The sequence below is a fragment of the Musca autumnalis genome, unplaced genomic scaffold, assembly GCF_047663935.1.
Source record: "Musca autumnalis isolate F117 unplaced genomic scaffold, ASM4766393v1 scaffold_3, whole genome shotgun sequence".
NCBI classification, from domain to species: Eukaryota; Metazoa; Arthropoda; class Insecta; order Diptera; family Muscidae; genus Musca; species Musca autumnalis.
In genome coordinates this window covers 247,468,734-247,491,189 of record NW_027411866.1, presented here as the reverse complement: position 1 = coordinate 247,491,189, position 22,456 = coordinate 247,468,734, and the positions used below count along the sequence as shown (strand labels likewise).

General features: G+C 37.4%; 1 protein-coding gene across 2 annotated transcripts in view; it reads right to left on the bottom strand.

Moving 5' to 3' along the window:
* Tsp5D (Tetraspanin 5D) overlaps positions 1 to 18,765 on the bottom strand; it is a 46,254-nt gene extending 27,489 nt beyond the window's left edge. The window contains exon 1 of one of the 2 annotated variants that reach the window (XM_073977667.1): positions 18,002 to 18,765. The gene's annotated coding sequence lies outside the window, so the exon portion shown is untranslated. Of the gene's footprint in view, positions 1 to 8,215; positions 8,583 to 18,001 lie in introns of those variants that run through there. The other variant, XM_073977668.1, reaches the window with a different exon arrangement.
* Positions 18,766 to 22,456: the final 3,691 nt, after the last annotated feature.

Here is a 22,456-nt window from a genome sequence, read left to right as displayed (position 1 = left end):
ATTAATCACACTTAAATTTTATTGCACAACTGGTTACTTTTCACTCCACAACAATCTGATGAGTGAGCGAGTGGTAACTAGCTCTCTTGGATGTTAATTGCTAATGACCTGATAATTGTCGGAATATGAGTTGCGACTTGTTTATCTGCTGTTCAGTGAAATTGCGTTGACCAAATTGGCATGCAAACCAATTTACGAAAAAAAGTAGAACACAATTAATTAAAACAAGATTTAAGAAGATCAACACAGTTACTATTTGTCATAATGAAACTTGTGAGTTGTGTTAAAACCATTACATGCATACACAGGATACCTCAGAGGACATAGGTTATTTATCAAGGATATAATTTTGTAGAAGAATATTTTTCTCTTTACAATTTTTCACCAGCTACGACAAGTCGTAAGGACATGGGAATTTCGGATTGCTGGTGCAAGTCCTAATGCTGGACATACGGTCTCATATAGGCTTTTCACAAATTTGTTTACCCATTTTTACAGGTCATTTTGCACTCAAGTATCATTTATGTAGTGTCCTCACAGTCAACAACTGCACTATGTAAACAAAAGCGTCCGTCCGTCCATGTTGGGAACCATGACATTTTCCCGTTCACTTTGATGTAGGGGTTAATTTAATTGCAGCATTGTTTTTGATATGATTTCATGGTGACAATTTGATCTTCCTCGATTAATTAGCCGAAGGTTTTAGTTTTCATTGAAATGCATCATTCTGTAAATCTGTGCGAATTGTGAAATTAGACTATTTTTTTTAAGTGTTAAGAGAATTAATAACATTTTTCACATGGAAAATAGAGAAAATAAACAAAAAAATAATAACATAACAAATAACAAATTATGTTAAAATTAATTAATTATGTTAATTCATTTTCGTAAGATTTCTTTGTACGATGATAATCCGTAAGATGATCACATTTCACAGGCACTTGTACAAGAAACGATAAATTTATGCGGTCCATGAACTTAAATTGTATTATGTGGTATCTTTTGTCTGATCTCTTTAAAGAAAAAGACTTTTACGGAATGGACCAATTATCTGAAGAGATATGACTAAATATACACATTGAACAAAAAAACAAGTAAAATAGTATCAGTCGGCCATATTGAATGTCTTCTTCTTCTTCTTCTTTATTTGCATATTCGATCTCCGAATATAAGCGACCAATACAATTATATATCATTATTTGTTACAATTTTTAAGGTATATTCATATATTATTCGTGATCTCCATAAAAGCTTCTCTATTTCTGGCTTCACTCAGTAGGAATGAGAAATTTTCAATGCCGGTCCATTTCAGAATATTGTCAATCCATGATGTTTCTTTCCGTCCTCTGGATGGCTTCCCTTCTATCGTTCCACCGATTATGGTTTGGAGCAGCTTGTATTTTCGGTTCCTCATTATATGTCCAAGATATGACACTTTTCTTCTTTTTATTGTTGTAATTAGTTCACGTTCTCGATTAACCCTTGTCAGAACTACTGAATTGGGTATCAAATGTGTCCATGGGATTTTTAGGATACGTCGATAAATCCACGTTTCAAAAGATTCTAGTTTCTTTATGTCAACGGCTTTTAGCGTCCATACTTCTGAGGCGTACAGCAAGACCGACCAGACATAAGTTTTAACAAATCGAATTTTTGTTTCCATGTTTATGTCATGACTGCATAAGACATTTTTGTATTTGAAAAATGCACCTCTCGCCATTTCTATTCTGCATCGTATTTCTTTTGTGTTATCCCAGTTTTCATTTATTTTGACGCCGAGATATTTATTTTTATTGAATGTCAGGCTGTGTAATAGCGATAAGAACAACACAAATCCTGAAGTCTATAAAAATATTGGTTTTAAATCGCAGATTAGAAAAAAATCTCATTTTAAACCAGTCCAATTTTTTGTCTTTTTTGAAAAGAATACTTTTTTCCCTACAACGGATAATCACGAGCTATTACATTTTGTCGAAATGTAATTATGAAATTACTTTTCGTAGGGGGTAGACCTTTAAATAGAACAATTGTCTTTCATCTATAGGCAGATCAATAAATCGAGTTTTAGAATTTGTTTTAGGAAATACGAAATTTCCGACAAATATATGGAGTTTTATCGAACCTTTTTGGGGGTTATCACTTTAACAATTGTGGAAGTGTCTAATAATCTAGTAATCTCATAGATATTTTTCCTGTTCACAGATGACTAGAGATGTCAAATCATTATATAATTTGGATAAATAACAATAAACTTCTCTACAAGTGGTGTCTTCAAGCACGCCGTTCGAACTCGGCGATAAACATTTTTTGGTGGGCAAGTCCATATTTCTTGAGACAATGCCCCAAAAGTTCAAACAAATCCTATCACAATCAACTGATAGAGTGTTGAGCAGAATAACTCTAGAATTGGCTACCCAATTTGGTCGAAACCTCATGATGGTCGATATCGGTCCACTTTGGCATCGAACATTTTGTGGGTAGTTTTGCTAGACTTTTTTGTTGAAACATTTTCCTCAGAGATTTTTTCATAGAAAAAATTCCTCAGGTCCAGAAGGTTGTTTTCTATAGAAAACAAGTAAAAAAAAGTCCGTCGGCTTTGCCGACAGATATATGCCCTCAGCCAATGTGACAAAAATGTGGATTAAGAATTAACTGCACTAAGACACAAATGTTGAAGTTTTGTGGGGGAGGTACCCTTACGGAGGACCGATATGGCCCATTTTAGGAGTTAAACTAAATTTTGACAAAATATTAGCAGATCCAAAGTTTCTACCAAATTGGTTGCCCCACTCAAGTGATATCGTCCTAGCATTTTAGTGACATTTTTTTAAATATTGGGGAGAAGTACCGGAAGTTGTGGGCCGGTATTGCCCCTTGAAACTATGTTTGGATATAATATGACAAAGACCAAATGTTGGACCAAATCGGTTGAACAGTTCGAGAGTTATCGTGCTCTCCTACCGCCATATATGGTGACGTAGGGGTTTTTTCACCTTTCGGGCTGTTTTCTCAAGAAATATGGACTTTCCCCTGAAAAAACTTTTAACCTCGTAATGGAGCGAATGCAAATCGCTTCAACAAAAAAATAAAAAAATCAAAGAGATTCGAGAGCAGATCTTAAAGTGAACTTATCCGAAATTTTGGGTGAGAGGTACCAGAAGGAGTAGACAAATATAGTCCATATTCAAAGCTGATCTATCTCTGGTAGATATATTAGAATTTGCAAAGTATGGATTACATCGGTTACTCCCTTCAATAATTATCGTGCACACAATTTTTCCGAACAGTTTTGAACATTTGTGGAGGAGGTACCTGATGGAGTGTATATGGGCTTATCTTCGAATTTAAACTATGTTTGGACAAAATATTAGGAAGGCCAAATTTTGAACCGAATCGGTAGATCCGTTCGAGAGTTATCTTGCGCACGAACTACTACTCACTACTTTTTGTATCTTTCAGGCTATTTTCGCAGGAAGTATGGACTTGCCCCTGATGAGACTTGTACCGTCGTATAGGGGGCAGTGAAGTTATTGCAAAAAAATCAAAGCGTTTTGAGAGCAGGTCCTTATCTGAATATATCCCAAATTTTGTGTGGGAAGTACCCGAAGGAGTGGACCGATATGGACTTAATTGGAACCTCATCTAAGTCTGGTAGAAATTTCACGATGTGCAAAGTATAGATCAAATCGGGTACTTCCTACACAAATTTTCCGAACATTTTTTAACTTTTGTGGGGGAGGTACCGGAAGGAGTGGACCGACAAAACATTACGAAAGCCAAATTTTGGACCGAATCCGTTGATATATTCGGGAGTTATCGTGCGCTCCAGCCAGCCAGTCAGACGGACGGACATTGCTAAATCAACTTATCTGAAACCGATACCGTCCAAACATACTTGGGGTCTAAAACCATTATTTCGATGAGGCACATTTTGCCCGTATGAGAGTATATATACACTTTCATACGGGCAAAATATGCCTCATCGAAATAATGGTTTTAGACCCCAAGTATGTTTGGACGAAATGTGTTTCAGACAATTTGGAGTCGATTGAGCAATGTCCGTCCGTCTGTCTGTCTGGCTGTAGCGCACGATAACTCTCGAACGGATAAACCGATTCGTTTCAAATTTTGGCTTTCGTAATATTTCACCCAAACTTAGTTTAAGTTCGAAGATGGGCTATATCGGTCCACTCCTTCCGGTACCTCCCCCACAAAAGTTCTTGAAGGGAGTAACCGATTTGGTCCATACTTTCCACATCGTGAAATTTCTACCAGACTTAGATGAGTTTCCAATATGGGCTCAATCGGTCCACTTCTTCGGGTACCTCCCACACAAAAATTCAGAAAAGTGCAGTTTAGGACCTGCTCTCGAATCGCTTTGATTTTTGCTGTAGCAACTTGTGTTCGCTGCCCCTCATACGACGGACCCATAGATTTCAGGTATTTTGTAATGTTTTAGCTACATTTTCTGTCCGAATAAGCAATAAATTGGGATTTGACCACTGCGACCCCAAAATGCCATATTAGAACTAATTCGGTCAGAAAACTGAAAAGGGCGGTACATGTATATGGGGGCCATAGCCCATTTTTGTACTGCCTGCAAACAAAAGGTTGTAGGGTATTATCTCCATCAAGAATATTAGTGCTGTGTCCAAACATTTTTTTTGTAGATAATAACACTGTGCAACATGAACAAATGTACCATATTCTGAAACTGCATCGCGATAAAAGGATTAAAAAGAGAATATATGTACTAGGCCGGGGCGATTTGTGTGGAAGGAAAAAAACCTTAATAAGCCCTTCGCGATTCTGATTCCTGCGACTGAACTGAGCAAAAAAGTCTACTGGACCATATGTCTACGATGAAAATCGAACCCCCCGATTTTGACTTTAATTTTTGTATCTAGGTTTTTTTGACACTTCGCATATAACAGCCAAACCATTGAGATTTTCGAGCCAACGCAAAGACAAAAATTGTAGTCGCTTCGTATTATTTTTTATAACGGTAAAAGTAGTGAAAATCTGGGTTTCTTATATTTACAAATTTAAACGGGCATATCTTATTTTTACCACAACGGATTTCTTTTGATCCTGCTTCCTTTTAAAGGGGTGAATAATATCTTTTGAATAAGCTATTATTGTTTTAAATCGGTTAAGTTATAGTGGTTTAAGTCTGAAAACCCCCACAAAAAAACTATAACTGAATTTTCCAAAATTTTCAAAATAAATATTGAACAAAACAAAAAAACATTATATACATATTTGAAAATTATGAGAAATTCAGTTGTAGTTTTTTGTGTGGTCCCCCCATACCATTGCTATCGCAAACGATCCGTTTTCGAATGTTTTTCGATAGTTTTGCGGATATTTTGTTCGAAAACGACACTCGAGAACGAATTAAAAACGATTCATTCGTCGCTCAGTTTGTGGCAGGAAAACCTTCGAATTCGAATGTCGTTAATAATATTATTAGCGAATGAAAGACGATAGTTATTACGATAGTGCCGAAAAAGCATTTTTGGCGGAGTTTCGATTTTATGATTTATCTGACGTCTCTTGATTTTTCTGTTATGTACCTTTTCTTCTTTGTAATGTTTGCGATTCAATGCGTGTAACAGTTTATAAACATTGTTGTCTTGTATTTGTAACCAAGCTATATGTTGTGTTTATCATCACTTCTTATTAATATTATAAGTAGCATTTATATCGAAGATATTTGAAAAAAGCAAATGGGAATTTTTCACGGACTACATAAAATTATTTTTTAAAACGTAAAAATTTTCCGAAGTAAAAAATGTTTCTCGAAACAATTTTTCTTGTGAAGAAAAAACATTCGCAAAATGTTCGAAAATGATATCGTTTTTAAACTTTTGACGAACAAAAGAACAACGTGCTTGTGTACACCCAAAAAACATTTGCCAATCCTTCGAAAGTGATATCGTTTTCGAAAGTTGTGCCGGACATTCGAATAATATCCGCACTTGGTATGGGGGGGTTTTTCAGACTTAAACCACTATAACTTAGCCATTTGGTAACCGATTTAAAACAATAAAAGTTTGCACCTTCTCAAGACCAAAAGTGTCTGAAAAAGCTTTGCAATGTTTTCGCGATGTATTAGAGAGTTCTTAATTACTGTCTTGGCTACAATTTTTGTCTCGCAAATCTCAATGGTTTGGCTGTTATATGCGAAGATGTCACAAAAACCTAGATAAAAAACTTAAAGTCAAAATCGGGAAGTTCGATTTTCATCGTAGACATATGGTCCAGTAGACTTTTTTGCTCAGTTCAGTCCCAGGAATCAGAATCACGAAGGGCCCATTAAGGTTTTCAAATCGCCCCGGCCTAATATGTACGTATTTTGTCAGGCTCATATATGTTAAACCACATTCACATGCATGGATTTTTTGGGCATATATTACAAATTGAATTAAGTATTTAACGTTACATATCTATATATATAAAAATGGTGTAAAAAATGTATAGTAATTCATAAAATGAGAACGGCTAGGCCGATTTCTGTAAAATTTTTTGTCAGTTATTCGTATTTTCGAGGAGAAGGTCTTTACGGCAGAAAATTTTGGAAAATCTCTCTGGAAAAGTCGGAAAATTGGAAAAATCGAAAATTGAGTTTTTGTATGAAATTTTATTCCTTAATAGCGAGACGAAGTTCGCCGGGTCCGCTAGTAAAATATAAAAATAAAAAAATTGTTTAATTAATAAACAAGAGCACATTTCCCAAAATTTGCCAACGAAATCGCCAACTATTTTATAATCCGCCAAAACATCGGCATGTCGCCAAGCGTGTTGAAAAATCGCCACGTTTGCCGAGAAATCGCCATATCTGACAGCCCTGATTATGATATGCGAAGTTTGGACACTGGGTTGATCCAGTTCGAAAGTTGCCGTGCGCACCATCCACTTCACATGCTGACCTTAGGAGTTTTACAGGTTTCGAGCCATTTCACAGGAAGTATGTATTTACCCCTGAAAAAAAGTTGAACCAACCTAATAGTGGCTGCGAGGACAAACCGTTTCGAGAGCAGGTCGTAAACTCACTCCGCTTTTTCCAACAAAAAAAGAAATAAATGTTTGTGGAAGGTACCCTAAGAAGTAGACCTATATAATCTACCTTCGAGAGTTATCGTGGGCACCACTTTAGGAAACATTTTGGTGAGAGTAAACTATAGGCCTGCTTCACTAAGACGATTCGAATACAATTTCGTTCGAACTACTACAAAATTTCTGTTTTTTGAAAAATATTTGTTTCATTTTTGTTTTCAAACACACAAACATTTTCTACAGCAACAGGAGTTTGGTATTAATTCGAACGAATTTGAATTCGAATTGTCTTAGAGAAACAGGCCATAAGTGTGGACAAAATAATACGAGACCCAAATTTTGGACCCAATCCGTTGATCAGTTCGAGAGTTATCGACTGCTCCAACCAGACAGACAGACGGACATCGACGATTATAAAATTGTCTGTAATCTTAATTGTTCCACAAACATCCCAGATGGGACAAGGGAGATTTCTCTCATATCAATGAGTGCACCCCGATTCTTACAGCTCAATGTTATGGGACCTACTGCTTATCGCCCAGTCCGAACGGCATGTCTTACGCCACCACTTGTTGAGAAGTTTTACTTACTTACTGGAATACCGCGTCTTTTCATCTAAAACGTGGCTAAAATACTCAGGAAATTTCGCCAACATTACACTGAGGTGTATTTTGCTACCGTTGAAGATATGATGATGCCTGGCTAGAGCTAGCAAACTATCGAAAGTCAGAATATCGTTTTAATCGCTGTCCTAAAGCTTTGTTTATATTGGATTCCAAATCAATTATTTTTCAAATAATTCTCCACAAATAACAGAAAAATGATATTTTGGTGGCCGATGCAAACTTTGTTTTTAGACAGCGATCAAAACGATAGTCGGACTATAGAAAGTTTGCCAGCTCTATGCCTGGCCTTGGAATCGAACCGCAGACCTTCTGAGAGCATGGCGGGTGTGCATACAACTTCACCACGGTATATGAAATTACTCATACGTTTGGAAGCTAATACAGTGAACTAGGAACTAGATTGTACTACTCTACTGAGTTGAATATAAATAATATATGTATGTATTATATAAAATCATCTCATTGTTGTTAATTTTGATTATTCACATCGAACTTATAAACTTCACAATTTATGCAACTTTAAGCGGTACCTTTGTATTCAATTCTGTAACACTTTGGGTAATTTTTAGATCCTCAATTGAACCGCATATGATTTCAACCCTTTGCACAACTTTATTTTATTTTTATTATCTTTTCACAAACACATTCATTCCCAACACCATCCATGTAATATCCTTGACCTAATTTTTAGTTATTGTAATTTCCGACTGTCGATAGTTGTTTTACACCGCCAGTTAATTTAACTTTGCCAATTCCGAAACATTACTAAACACAGAACGGGATGATGATCTTGAAAATAGATGCGATAAATATGTCACACAGATCCCTCGGCACAACCAACAGATATTCATTCAAACACGAAATCAAAACAGCAGCACTGAAACACAGATTCGCACTAGAAATATTGCAATTTCCTCTACGGTACCATAGAAGCAACAACAACAACAGCAATATTAGTAGCAACAAAATGACATTTCCGTTAATTTATAAATTATATCTAATAAAACAATGGCAAAAAATTTGTTATAATAGTCAGAGTGCAAAAAACAAATGGAAAAGTAGTTGAAAATCCCCTTTAGAACAGACATTAGCACACAGTCCAACACATCATAACATTTAACAGCTGTGAAGCTGCTAGTTTTTGCTCTGATTCTCCTGCTGCTGCCTGTATCTGTCAGTTGCATTAAAATCTAAATCCCCATACTCAAAATGAATTTATGTATTTTTAACAAAAAATATGAAAATAAAAAAAAAAAATACTCAACAACTGTGACTATCAACACCGTGCAACAATAGGTTTTTTTAAGTGATGCTACTGCCAGCCAGCCGGCCTATCTGAACTACCAGTCAGAACATCTTGAATGGGCCAGGGCAATATCCAACAGTCTGTCTGTCGGCGGTTTGTTTTTGTCTACTGTAACACAAAACGCAAAGCGAGCAAGCAAAAAATAAATAAAGCGAAAATTCACAACACACAGATCCGAATATTGTCAATTCAAATGGATAATTCCGCCACACAGTGTGGAAATCGCAATCATTTTCAATTTATTTTATTTTTTTATTTTTTAAATTAATAATTGTAATAATAGTAATAATATATTGTACTTGCCATGATGATGATGATCATCATCATGTTGATGGTGATAATGATGTTGTGTTATGTTGCCATTATACCTTTCAACACTAAAAAGGGCGAGTAGGGTAATCGGTTATACCACTTAATCAAATATATTTTTTCTAAAATTTAATCATTCAGAGGATCATCATTTTTTTTAAATAATAAATGTAGTTATCTATCGAAACTATTATGCAACATTCGCTCTAAGCACATAATTTTAACTCGACCGAATAAATATTAAGAATAAGAAGTTGAGGACGAAAAGTTCGACTGTATATATGTATGTACATACAACATAGAGTTCGCACCCAATCAACGTATCGAGTAAAGTTCGCATTGGCACAACACGAAAACTGGACATCAGACAACAGGATAACTCACGCTTTTGAAAAATAAATGCGCTCCTCGTCCCGATAACATATCATCAGAATGCATTGTCATTACAATGGCAAAATGTTATACACGCAATTCATACAGCCGCAAAATACGTCCTTGAGAACCATAGGCCTTCAAAAAATAACTTATGGTACAACCAAGTGGTGTCGTTCTGACCACCAAAGAAAATAATAAGCCATAAAGAACTACCATACAATCACCTGGAATATGAATCATACGACGATTGGAATTTTACTTATGTAATGCACCGGTCTTCTACTTAACTTCGCCAATTTGGGATGTCACGCTTTATCATCTTCAACTTGGTCTGTCCATAGGAGTTTTGGCCTTCCTTTGGGGCGTATACCGTCGAGTGGTTCGTATTCATATGCCTTTTTTTTCAAAATTATGGGCGTATGAACCGGCAAAAATATAGATAGGATTAAAGCTCAAAAAATTGCGGAGATATCGATAGATAGGGTTTATAGGGCCATTAGGAAAACCAGCGGTAAGAATGTCCAAAGGATCCTCGAACACCCTGTTAACCACATACAAATTTTGAACATTTGTATGGGTGGTACCCCAAGGATTGGACAGATAGGTTTCGGCAATATTTAGAGATCCAAAGTTTGGACCAAATCGGTTGCTACGTCTATGAGATATCGCGCGTACCATTCTAGCGAATATTTTCGAACTTTTGAATTTCATATGTGGACGAACGCAGAACGCAGTTCGAGCTCTCCAGACACTACATATGGTGCCATACGAGTTTTTCTACAACAATCCGGCGGTTTTCTCAAGAAGTATGGACTTGCCCCTGAAAAAAAGTTTACTGTCGTAATTGAGGCAGCGAATGCAAGTTGCTTCAACAAAAATCAAAGTGATTCGAGAGCAGGTCTTAAAGAGAATTTATCCCAAAACTTTGTGTGGGAGGTACCCGATGGAGTGCACAAATATAGTCCTGATATTTATCTGGTAGATATATTAGGATGTGTAAAGTATGGACAAAATCGGCCACTCCCGTCAAGAGTTATCGTGCGCACAATTTTTCCGAACATTTTTGAACTTTTATGTGGGAGGTACCTGAGGAACGGATATCAGTTAAGGTCATCTTACAAAGCCGAATGAGCTTTGCGGGGATACTAAATTCAGACATGGCGTGGAATACCTTTGAGCGTAGTGCACTGTCGAAGGATGCTTTGTAATCGACAAAAACGTGGAAGGTGTCGAACTGCATTTCTTTGATCTTTTACAGGATTTTCAGCAAGGTAAATATCAGGTCAATGGTGGGTCTGTCAGGTCTAAAGCCGCATTTGTATGGCCCAATTATTCGGTGACCATAGGCTTTAGTGCCACCGTGGTGAAATGGTATGCACGTGGGTTCGATTCCCCGGCCAGGCACAATCAAACATTTTTCAGCGCTGGCAAAATACCCCTCAGTAATGTTGGCGACATTTCCTGAGTATTTCAGCCATGTAAAACTTCTCTACAAAGTGGTGTCTTAAGACACGCCGTTCGGACTCGGCGATAAACAGTAGGTCCCATATCATTGAGCTAATATGAATCGGGATGTACTCATTGATATGGGAGAAGGCTCCCTTGTCCCTTCAGGGATGTTTGTGGAACAATTATATATAGGCTTTAGTCGTTTACACTATCTTGTTTCTTGTCATGTTTCGCAAAACTTCGGGAGTAATGTCTTTTCGATAGATAGCGCGTCCTCCAGTCATTTCAGTTATCTACCATGTACATAAATTAATTTTTTCCACCGCTATGTCAGGGGAAGCATCGATATACATTTTTAAAGGATTATCGAACAAACTCTAAACAGAACTCAAAAAATGGGAGGTACCTTAAGGAGAAAACCAATATTCGCAATTTTTGTAATTTTTTTTGGACTTTTGAGGGGGATGTACCGGAATGGGTGGACAGACATTGTCGTTCTTCAAAATTAAACTAAGTTTGGACTAAATGTTACGGACGCCAAATTTTGGATCGAATCAGCTAATCCGTTCGAGAGTTATAGTGCGCTCCGGCCACTACACATGATGCTGTAGGGTTTTGCTTTCGGTCATTTCTCAGGAAGTATGAACATGCCCCTGAAAAAACTTATACCATCGTAATGGGGGCAGCGAATACAAGTTGTTATAACAAAAATCAAAGCGATTCGCGAGCAGGCCCTAAACTGAACTTATCCGAAATTTTGTGTGGGAGGTACCCGAAGGTGTGGATCGATAGAGTTCATATTAGAACCTCATTTATGTATGGTAGAAGTCCATACTTCCTGAGAACATAACTTGAAAGGTGCAAAAACCCCTTATGACACCGTGTGTAATGGTTGGAGCGCACGATAACTCCCGAACGGATCTGCCGGTTCGGTCTAAAATTTGGCAATCGATATATTTTGTCCAAACATAGTTTAAGTTCGAAAATCCACTCTTTCAGGTACCTCCCCCACAAAAGTTCAAAAAAATGTTCGGAAAAATTGTTCCCACTCGTGAAGGGAGTGACCGATTTGGTCCATACTTTACACATCCTAATCTACCAAATATAGATCAGGTTCGATTATTGACTATATTTGTTCACTCCTTCGGGTACCTCCCACACAAAATTTCGGATAAGTTCGCTTTAAGACCTGCTTTCGAATCACTTTGATTTGTATATCCTCAGCATTTATGCTAACGAGGGTATATACACTTTCATACGGGCAAAATGTGCCTCATCGAAATAATGGTTTTAGACCCCAAGTATGTTTGGACGAAATGTGTTTCAGACAATTTGGAGCCATGTCCCTCTGTCTGTCTGGCTGGCTGGTGCGCACGATAACTCTCGTACGGAGCAACCGATTCGGTTCAAAATTTGGCTTTCGTAATATTTTGCCCAAACTTAGTTTAAGTTCGAAGATGGGTTATATCGGTCCAATCCTTCCGGAACCTCCCCCACAAAAGTTCGAAAATGTTCGGAAAATTTGTGTGCACGATAACTCTTGAAAGGAGTAACCGAATTGTCCCACACTTTGTACATCGTGAAAGTTCTACCAGACTTAGATGAAGTTTAAGTATGGACTCAATCGGTCCACTCCTTCGGGTACCTCCTACACAAAATTTCGGAAAAGTTAAGTTTAGGACCTGCTCTCTAATCACTTTGATTTTTTCTGTAGCAACTTGCAGTCGCTGTCCCCCATACGACGGTACAAGTTTCATAAGGAGCAAGTCCATGCTTCCTGAGAAAATAGCCTGAAAGGTGCAAAAAACCCTATGACACCGTGTGTAGTGGTTGGAGCGCAAGATAAATCTCGAACAGATCTGCCAATTCGGTCCAAAATTTGGCCTTTGTATTATTTTGTCCAAACATAGTTTAAGTTCGAAGATAACCAATCTTCAGAAAAAATATGCGCACGATAACTCTTGAAGCGAGTGACTTATGTAAACCATACTCTGCACATCCTAATATATCTACCAGATATAGATCAGGTTCGAATATGGACTATATTTGTGCACTCCTTTGGGTACCTCCCACACAAAATTTCGGATAAGTTCACTTTAAGACCTGCTCTCGAATCACTTTGATTTTTGTTGAAGCGATTTGCATTCGCTACCTCCATTACGAAGGTACAAGTTTTTTTCAGGAGCAAGTCCATATTTCTTGGAAAAACATCCCGAAAGGTGTAAAAAGCCCTATGTCACCATATGTGACTCTCGAAATGTTCTACCGATTTGGTGCAACATTTGGTCTTCGTCATATTTTATCCTAACTTAGTTTCATGGGGCAATACCGGTCCCCAACTTCCGGTACTTCTCGTCAATATGTTAAAAATGTCACTAAAATGTTAGGTCGATATCACGTGAATGGTGCAACCAATTTGGTCCAAACTTTGGATCTCCTAATATTTTGTCAAAATTTAGTTTAACTTCTAAAATGGCCCATATCGGTCCTCCCTAAGGGTACCTCCCCCACAAAAGTTCAACATTTGTGTTAAATCCTTCCTAATCCACATTTTTGTTGGCAAGTTCAAATGTTGAAAAAGGACCACAAAATTCTGAAGAGACGCTAAATACATTCTATCTGTCCGTAGATGAAAGTTTCAATTCACATTGGCTGAGGGTATACCTCTGTAGGCAAAGCCGACTGACACTTTTTTACTTGTTGTTGAGGCAACTTGCATTCGCTGACTCCACTACAACGGTAAACGTCCATACATATACTTCTTGAGGAAACAGCCCGAAATGTGTAAAAACCCCCTATGGCACCTTATGTAGTGGCTGGAGGACGAAAACTCTCAACGGATTTGGTCTAAAATTTGGCCTTCGTCATATTTTGTCCAAAATTAGTTTCAGTTCGAAGATGGGCAATACCGGTCCGCAATTTACTGTACTTCCCCCAATATTTAAAAAAATTTCACTAAAATTTGGGCACGGTATCTCTTGAATGGGCCATCCAATTTGGTCCAAACTTTGGATCTCCTACTATTTTGTCCAAATATAGTTTAAATTCTAAAATGGAAAATTTCGTTCCCCTTCTTAGGGTACCTCCCCCCAAAAGTTCAACATTTGTGTATGTGTGCAGTTTAGGGTCTGTTCAATGATCCTTTAGAAAATGTATACCGATGATGTTCGTTGCGGTCCTTTTTACAGCGATATTATGTTTTCTGTGAACAAGTTCATGCTTCCTGGCGTACTGGTCCAAAAGTTGTACAATGACCTACTGAAATGACTAGTGCCCGCGATGTCTATCGAAAAGATATGACTCCGAATATAAGATCCACTTCCATAATGGACTATGTCGGTCCATTCCTTTAAGTACCTCTTCCGCAACACTTTTGAACTTAAATCCTAATCCACATTTTTTCGGTCCAAAAAGGCTACAAAATTCTGAAAAGACCCTAAATACATTCGATCTGTCCGTAGATGAACGTTTTAATTTACATAGGCTGAGGGTATATGTCTGTCGGCAAAGCCAACTGATACTTTATCACTTGTTATATATTGTTGCTATTCCTTAGCCCAAATCTTATCGAGCACGTACTTTAAAATAATAGTTTGTAGCTGAAGGCCAGGCATTGGAACCATGAACCCATACCCCTATGAAGTGTAAAAAAGACGGAAGCCGACGTACTTGGCTCCCCAAGTTGCTTCTAGCAATATATCCTTCTATTTCATAAATAAATAGGAACATGTTTAGGATCGTTTTGAAACTTTTACGGAAGGTAGTCCTCGCGGCGCATATTACCAAAGTACAATATTCTCCATACTCACTGAAATAATTACCTAAAGCTGTAAAAACCGGCCAACAACTATAGCTCTTAGGGTCAGTCGTCGATTTTGTTCAATCTTTGGACATTAAATTCGAAGATGGTTCACTTCTAGTTACTGCGCCACAAAAGTTCAAATATTCAGGCTTAAGAAAGGGTTCAGACGTGTTTATGAATACATTTTGAACTTTATTTCGGATAGTTCTCGCAGTACTCATTACAACAATAATGTTTAAAACTAGCAACTTATACGAGGGTCACTAGAAAACTATCTGACAGTTTTTAGCCTAAGCGTACTCAGTACAGTTTGACATACGACCATGTGTTGGGATCTTTACATTGGCTTGATTGAGACACCTCCAAAACAAGGTTTTTGGACGCTTTTACAACATCTTCCGATTGCTGCTATTTGTCGGGTTCATACGCATTGTTTCATGGATCCACAGCTGGATAAATCTTATAAATGCCTTTTGAAGAACCGCGATCTAAATTTTTAGAAATTTCAACAACAACATTTTTGCCGCCAAGTGTTCATGCAATATCAAATGTTAGTTGGCGGAATAAATGCTCAAGAATGCCTCTATATCACGGTATATAACATAGTGATCTTGCATTACCCGTTCACACACGGCTTAATTTTTTCTGTCTGGCGAGTGTCGGCCACGATTCATTAAACCAATTTTTCATGGTGCTATATGATGGTCCTTTATCGATATATGTACAATGATTTAATTTGATCGATGCGCTCTGGCCGCGATTATCCACGTCGAAAGTTGTGGAAAACAAGTAAAAAAGTATCAGTCGGCTTTGCCGACAGAGATATACCCTCAGCCTGTGTATATTGAAACAATTTTTTCCCAAAAACGTATGTATTTAGGGGTTTTTAAAAATTCTGTGCGTTTGAACCGACAAAAATGTTGATTGCGATTAAAGATCAAAAGTTTTGCGGAGGAGATACTAAAAGGAATGGATCGACATTGACCATTATGGAAGTGGATCTCCAGCCACTACATAGGGGGTTTTTACACGCTTCGGGCTATGTGCTCAAGAAGTATGGGCTTGAACCTGAAAAAAACTTTTACCATCGTAATTGAGGCAGCAAATGCAAGTTGCTTCAACAAAAATTAAAGTGATTCGAAATCAGGCCTTAAAGTGAACTTATCCAAAATTTTGTGTGGGAGGTACCGGATGGAGTGGACAAATATAGTCCATATTTGAACCTGATCTATATCTGGTATATATATTAGGATGTGTATAGTATGGACCAATTCGGCCATTACCTTCAAGAGTTACCGTACGAACAATTTTTCCGAACATTTTTGAACTTTTGTGGGGGAGGTTTCTGAAGAAGTGGACCGATATGGCTTATCTTCGAACTTAAACCATTTTGGACAAAATATTACTAAGGCCAAATTTTGGACCGAATCCGCAGATCCGTTCTAGAGTTATCTTGCGCTCCAACCACCTCACACCGTGTCATAAGGGTTTTTTGATCCTTTCAGGATATTTTCTCAGTATGGACTTGTCGCTAATGAAACTTGTACCGTCGTATGGGGCGCAGTGAATGCAAGTTGCTAAAACAAAAATCAAAGCGATTCGAGAGATGGCCCTAAACTGAACTTTTCCGAAATTTTGTGTGGGAGGTACCCGAAGGAGTAGACCTATTGAGTCCATATTAAAACCTTATCTGTGTCTGGTAAAAATTTATCGTGCGCACAAATTTTCCGAACATTTTCGAACTTTTGTGTGGGAGGTACCGGAAGGAGTGGACCGATATAACCCATCTTCGAACTTAAACTAAGTTTGGGCAAAATATTACGAAAGCCAAATTTTGGACCGAATCGGTTGATCCATTCGAGAGTTATCGTGCGCTCCAGTCAGCCAGACAGACGGACAGACGGACAGACGGACAGACATTGCTCAATCGACTCCAAATTGTCTGAAACACATTTCGTCCAAACATACTTGGGGTCTAAAATCATTATTTCGATGTGGCAAATTTTGCCCGTATGAAAGTGTATATACCCTCGTTAGCATAAATGCTGAGGGTATAATTATCGGACGAAAATTTTCAGAAGTAAATTCCATTTTTTGCAAAGTGATTTTTTCAAGTCACTGTAAAAGACTCAACACATGGTCGTATGTCAAACTGTCCTGAGTACGTTTAGGCTAAAAACTGTCAAACTTTCCAACAAAAATGTGAAATGACACCTTGCGACACTGCGTGTTGCCTAGGCCACATAGTTTGTACTAGTTTTTATCCTTTTCTTTATTTCACAGACCGATTTAGCAATGTCCGTTTGTTCGGCTGGGTGGAGGCACGATAACCCTAGAACGGATCAACCGAGTCCAACCAAATTAATATTTTGCCCAAAATTATTTTAAGTTCGAAGATGGACCACACGAAATTCGGAAGAAGCGAAGAATAAGAGGTTCTCTTGAATAGTTTTGATTTTTTTACCTTTACGACCGTACAATTTGTTTCGGGACAAGTCCAGAAACCCCGACGGCACCAACTAAATTGGCAAATTCGCAAGGTAACTCCCGCAGGGAGTTTCTGATTGGTCCAAACTCTGTACATCGTGTTTGCTTCTTTTTTGTCAGAGGCTGAGGGTACACATATATATCCGTCAGCACAGTTTACTGATATTTTCTCAATTGTTATGATTCATTTATATGGATTTATCAGTCGAAATTTGTCCGATGGTGTTGAAAATTGACAAATGTGACAATTCAAATCTTTATAAACATTTAGATACTGAATATAATTTCTACATGTTGTTGTATACTTGTCTCCATTAAATAGAAATTATGTTAGTGTAATATTTTGAGTAATTTTTCGGTTCAAAGGTCCTTTAGCTGTTAAAACTTATTTTTATAATAAGTTTTTTCTGGTATAACGGATTTAAAAATCATTTATTTTTGATCTTTCTTTTAAAAAAAGCAAATCATTTTTAATATTTTCTTCTTGTTGCTGTAATTATTTTTAATCTGCTTAAGCACAAACATTTTTATATAAAAACATAATAAAACCAAAAACAAAAACAAAATTTAAGCATCATCATTACACACCTCACGTACTGCCGTTGTAAATCGTTCACAATTTTCTATTAGATTGTCGTGTGTTTTTCTTATTTATTTTTTTTCTTTGTTTTCTTCTTCAATTATTTTTGGTTGTCGTTGGCGGTGTTCTTCTTTAAGTAGATTTTGTTCTTATTTTCTTATTCAATTCAATTCAAAGCAAATCTAATTTGTTGCGATCATTATTTTCGTAAGCTTGCAATTTATTTTGTTGTTATTGTCGTCGGTTGTTGTTGTTGTTGACAATATAGGTATCTTGTTTTTATTCACTTGGAACTTGTTCTTCACATCTGCTTTTTGACCACCACCACTCGCACCGACTGATTGACAAAAACTGAATTTTTTTTCAATTCACTAGTATTTTTTTTCTCACTCAATATCACACGTTTCGAAACGGCAGATATCTTTCGAAAAAAGTTCTTAACTCGGCGAATACACGACACGAACTGAATTTGACATTTTTGAAATTGTTCAAATATCACAACAAGCCGTTTGTTTGCCTAGCTGCTGATTTAGTTAAGTATCTCCGGAGAGATGTTCTTTTGCTCTGCCGATGGATGGATGGTTGAATGAATGGATGCCTGCATATTTGCTGCTGTTCGTTTTCGGTTGTTTTGTGTTTGGGGGTCTTATCAAACCCCAGTTTATGTTGTGAGATATGCACGCACATAGCCTCACCGTAATGGGGTCTATCATCAACGAAACGAGTCGAACTTGTCGCCACCATTTAACGTCGTTGTCATTCAACGCACAATAAACAGCCGCGCACCAGTGTTACAACAGCACTGAGGTTGTGTTATGTTTTACTAATGCATTGTAGAGTTTAGTGTAGAGATTAAGAGAAATTTTCAGGTGAACTGGTTGGTACACCGTTTCCATTTGTTATTTATATGAAGGGATAGAAACATCATAACATCAATATCAAGAATAATATGAAGGAGTAGCACTAAATATTCGACTGGCATACGGTGAGGTGTTGACGGCATAAATAGTAGTCCTTTGTTTATCATTTCGAAATGATCCTTGAACAGTCATTAAGCTTCACTTAGCAAAAATTACTAAACAGGACTATTAAGTATGCCTTCGGCAAAAATTCTAAAAGAAGGCTCGAATATAGAGACCCCCAGGGAGATTGAAGTACATTTGGATGCAATTTTGCCATGTTCAACGTTTCGGTCAAATCGGATCGTTCTCATCAATCATTCCATTTGGTGCTGATCGGGTGTGCTATGGACTTGCGCTACGAAAAAAACTGTACCGTCGTAATTAGTCCGGTCAAAATAGACATGCGTATAAGGAGGAAATAGCAAAAATTCCCACAAAGCTGAATTTTGGTGGAGAGCTAGGGTTGGCCATTAGAAGCAACTTCCTAAAAGTCCCCATCGATCCCATGTGTGCAAAACAAGTTATTCGGGGTCAAAGGTCATTTTTGGAGGCATTATTCAGTTTTTTTTTTAATTTTTCTCAAAAACGGTAATACTAAGCAAAAGCTCGCTAAAGTAAAAGTTGTAGAATCAATAACTGTCTACAAGAGTGGTCTTTATGATTCTTAAAAAAGACTTACCATTTTCGAGATATCTCGATCTAAAGGTCAAATAAAAAATTAGCCGCGTAAGTACATTATGAGGCGAACCGGTTAAAGTAACGACACTATGTGTTAGATACTTCCGTAAGCTTTCAAACGATGTCCACTTTGCAGTAATCGGTTCAGTAGAACCGGGTCTAACCCGGTTTTTAAATTTGGCCTTTCGGGTCTAATTCGCAACCGTTGAAATTTATACATTTCCGTAATCAGCGCAACAAACCCTACTTTCGGACAAAACTTGAAAAAAATCGGAGAGTTTTCGTTGGGGTCGTTACCGTTGAGCTTTCGATTATACATGTGGGTTAAATGGGCTATTTTCGCATAAAATGACTCTAACATTGAATAACTCTACTAAACACACTCCGAATTTGTTGGATTTTTTTTAGAAGATAGCTATAATTTCGCTCTTCAAGAAAATATATATTTTGCATAAAAATCATCTGTTTTTAAGAACAGCTATATCTCAAGAATGGTTCCTTCCTAAAAAAAAATTATAAGGGTCAAACTTGTAGATAATTTTTCTGTCTACAATATTTACTTTAGTCACTTTTTGATTAGATCAACCGTTTTCAAAAAATAAATCCGAAAACCTAAAAACCCTTAAATTTTGACCTTTGACCCCGAATATTTTTTTTTTTGCACACATGGGATCGATGGGGACTTTTAGGACGTTGCTTCTAATGGCAAACCCTAGCTCTCCACCAAAATTCAGCTTTGTGGGAATTTTTGCTATTTCAATGTCTATTTTGACAGGACTAAATAGGAAATTTTGTGTGGGAGGTACCGCAAGGTACCTTATTCCATCTTGATCAATTGTAAAAGAAATATTGCGATGGGGAAAGTTTGGACCGAATCAGTTACTATCTTCGAGAGTTGTCGTGCGCATCATATTAGCGAAAAGTTTGGGACTTTTGTCGACGAAGTACCCGCAAGTTTATGGCCCATCTTCGAACTTCATAAAATATTGCTAGAACCAAAATTGTCCAACCAAATAGAATGGATCAAGAGTTACCGTGCGCTACAGCCAGCAAGCCGGACAGACAGATGGACGGACATGAATAAATCAGCTGAAACGGACTTCGTCTAAACATATTTGGGTTCTAAAACCATTATTCAGATGAGGCACATTTTCGTCGTATCAAAGTATACATTACATTTAGGGTTATGACTTTTGCATATTAATGACTAAAATAATATTTTTTAATATTTAAGTATTAAACAAGTAAAAAATCGTAATTTTTATATCCTCCACCATTCTGAACTAAAATAGAAAAATTAATTTTCTTTTCTGTTCAAAATATACAAACGCAGTTTAAGTTCGATGATATGCCACATTCGTCAACACCTTCCGGTACCTCATTCCTGACATATGTATATCTGGTTTGAATATCGACTAAATCGGTACGCTATTTCGGGTACCTCCCACACAAAAGTTGGAAAAATGACAGTTAAACAGTTCGGGGTAGTTTTGAAATGTTTTCGGGGCGAAGTCCATACTTCCTGATATAATGGCACAATAGCTTAAAAAAAGCCTGCCGCCACCAACTAAACTGGGTAATACGTACGATAACCCTCGAAGGGAGAAACAGATTTGGTCCAAACGCTAAAAGTCGTTTTATTTGTTACAGACTCGGATTACGTCCAAATATTGATTATATCGGACCACTCTTTCGGGTACCTAACACACAAAGTTTGGAAAGACTGTAGTTCAAGGTCTCGTCTGGGATCGTTTTTAATTTTTTTAGCAACATGTTACAACGGTACAATTTTTTGGGGGCAAGTCCATACTTCCTGAGAAATTGGCACTAAAACTCAAAATAAAACCCTATAGACGTCAGTAGTGGAATTCTCTAACTCATTTTTTGAGTTACCGACAAAAATCGGTAACTTTAAAACGCAAAATTATGAATGAATGAATCAATAAAAGTTGACAGCACTGTTGCTATCCGTAGGAATAAAAATTCGGTATTTTCAAGGTTTTAGCCTCAATAAACCACGGAAGTAGCTGAAATTTGGTTTTTAGTCTTCGTTGGGGGTATACAACTTTCCACCTGAAATTTGTCGGTATAGGACCAAGTCTTCATATAGTCCCCATAAAACGGTACCTTCCGATTTTCGGTATTTTTAAGGTTGTGGCCTCAATATGCCCACGAAATGGCTGAAATTTGGTATTAAGACTTCGTTGTGGGCTGAAATTAGTCGGTAAAGGTCCCGTCTTCATATAGTCCCCCATAGAACGGTACCTTCCGATTTTTCGTATTTTGAAGGTTGTGGCCTCGATATACCACTGAAATGGCTATAATTTGGAATTTAGACTTCGTTGTTGGTATAAAACTTTCCAGCTGAAATTAGTACCTCCCGATGTTCGGTTTTTCAAGGTTTCCGTGGTGTACTGAGGCTAAAATAAACCACGGAAATGGCTGGAATTTGGCTTTTATCATTCATTGGGGGTATAAAACTATACAACTGAAATTTGTCGGTATAGGTCCACGTCTTCATATAGTCCCCATAGAATGGTACCTTACTATTTTCCGTATTTTGAAGGTTGTGGCCTCAATATCCCCCCAAAATGGCTGAAATTTGTTAGTAAGTCTTCGTTGGGGTATTACAATTTGTACCTGAAATTTGTCGGCATCGATCCACGTCTTCATATAGTCCCCGGAACGGTAACTTCCTATTTTCGGTATTTTGAAGGTTGTGGCCTCAATATGCCCACGAAATGGCTGAAATTTAGTATTTAGCCTTCGTTGGGAGTATCACCAGAAATTTGTCGGTATATGTAGGTCAACAGCTTCATATAATCCCCATAGAATTGTACCTTCCGAAAAGCCTGAAATTTCGTATTTAGTCTTCGTTTGTGG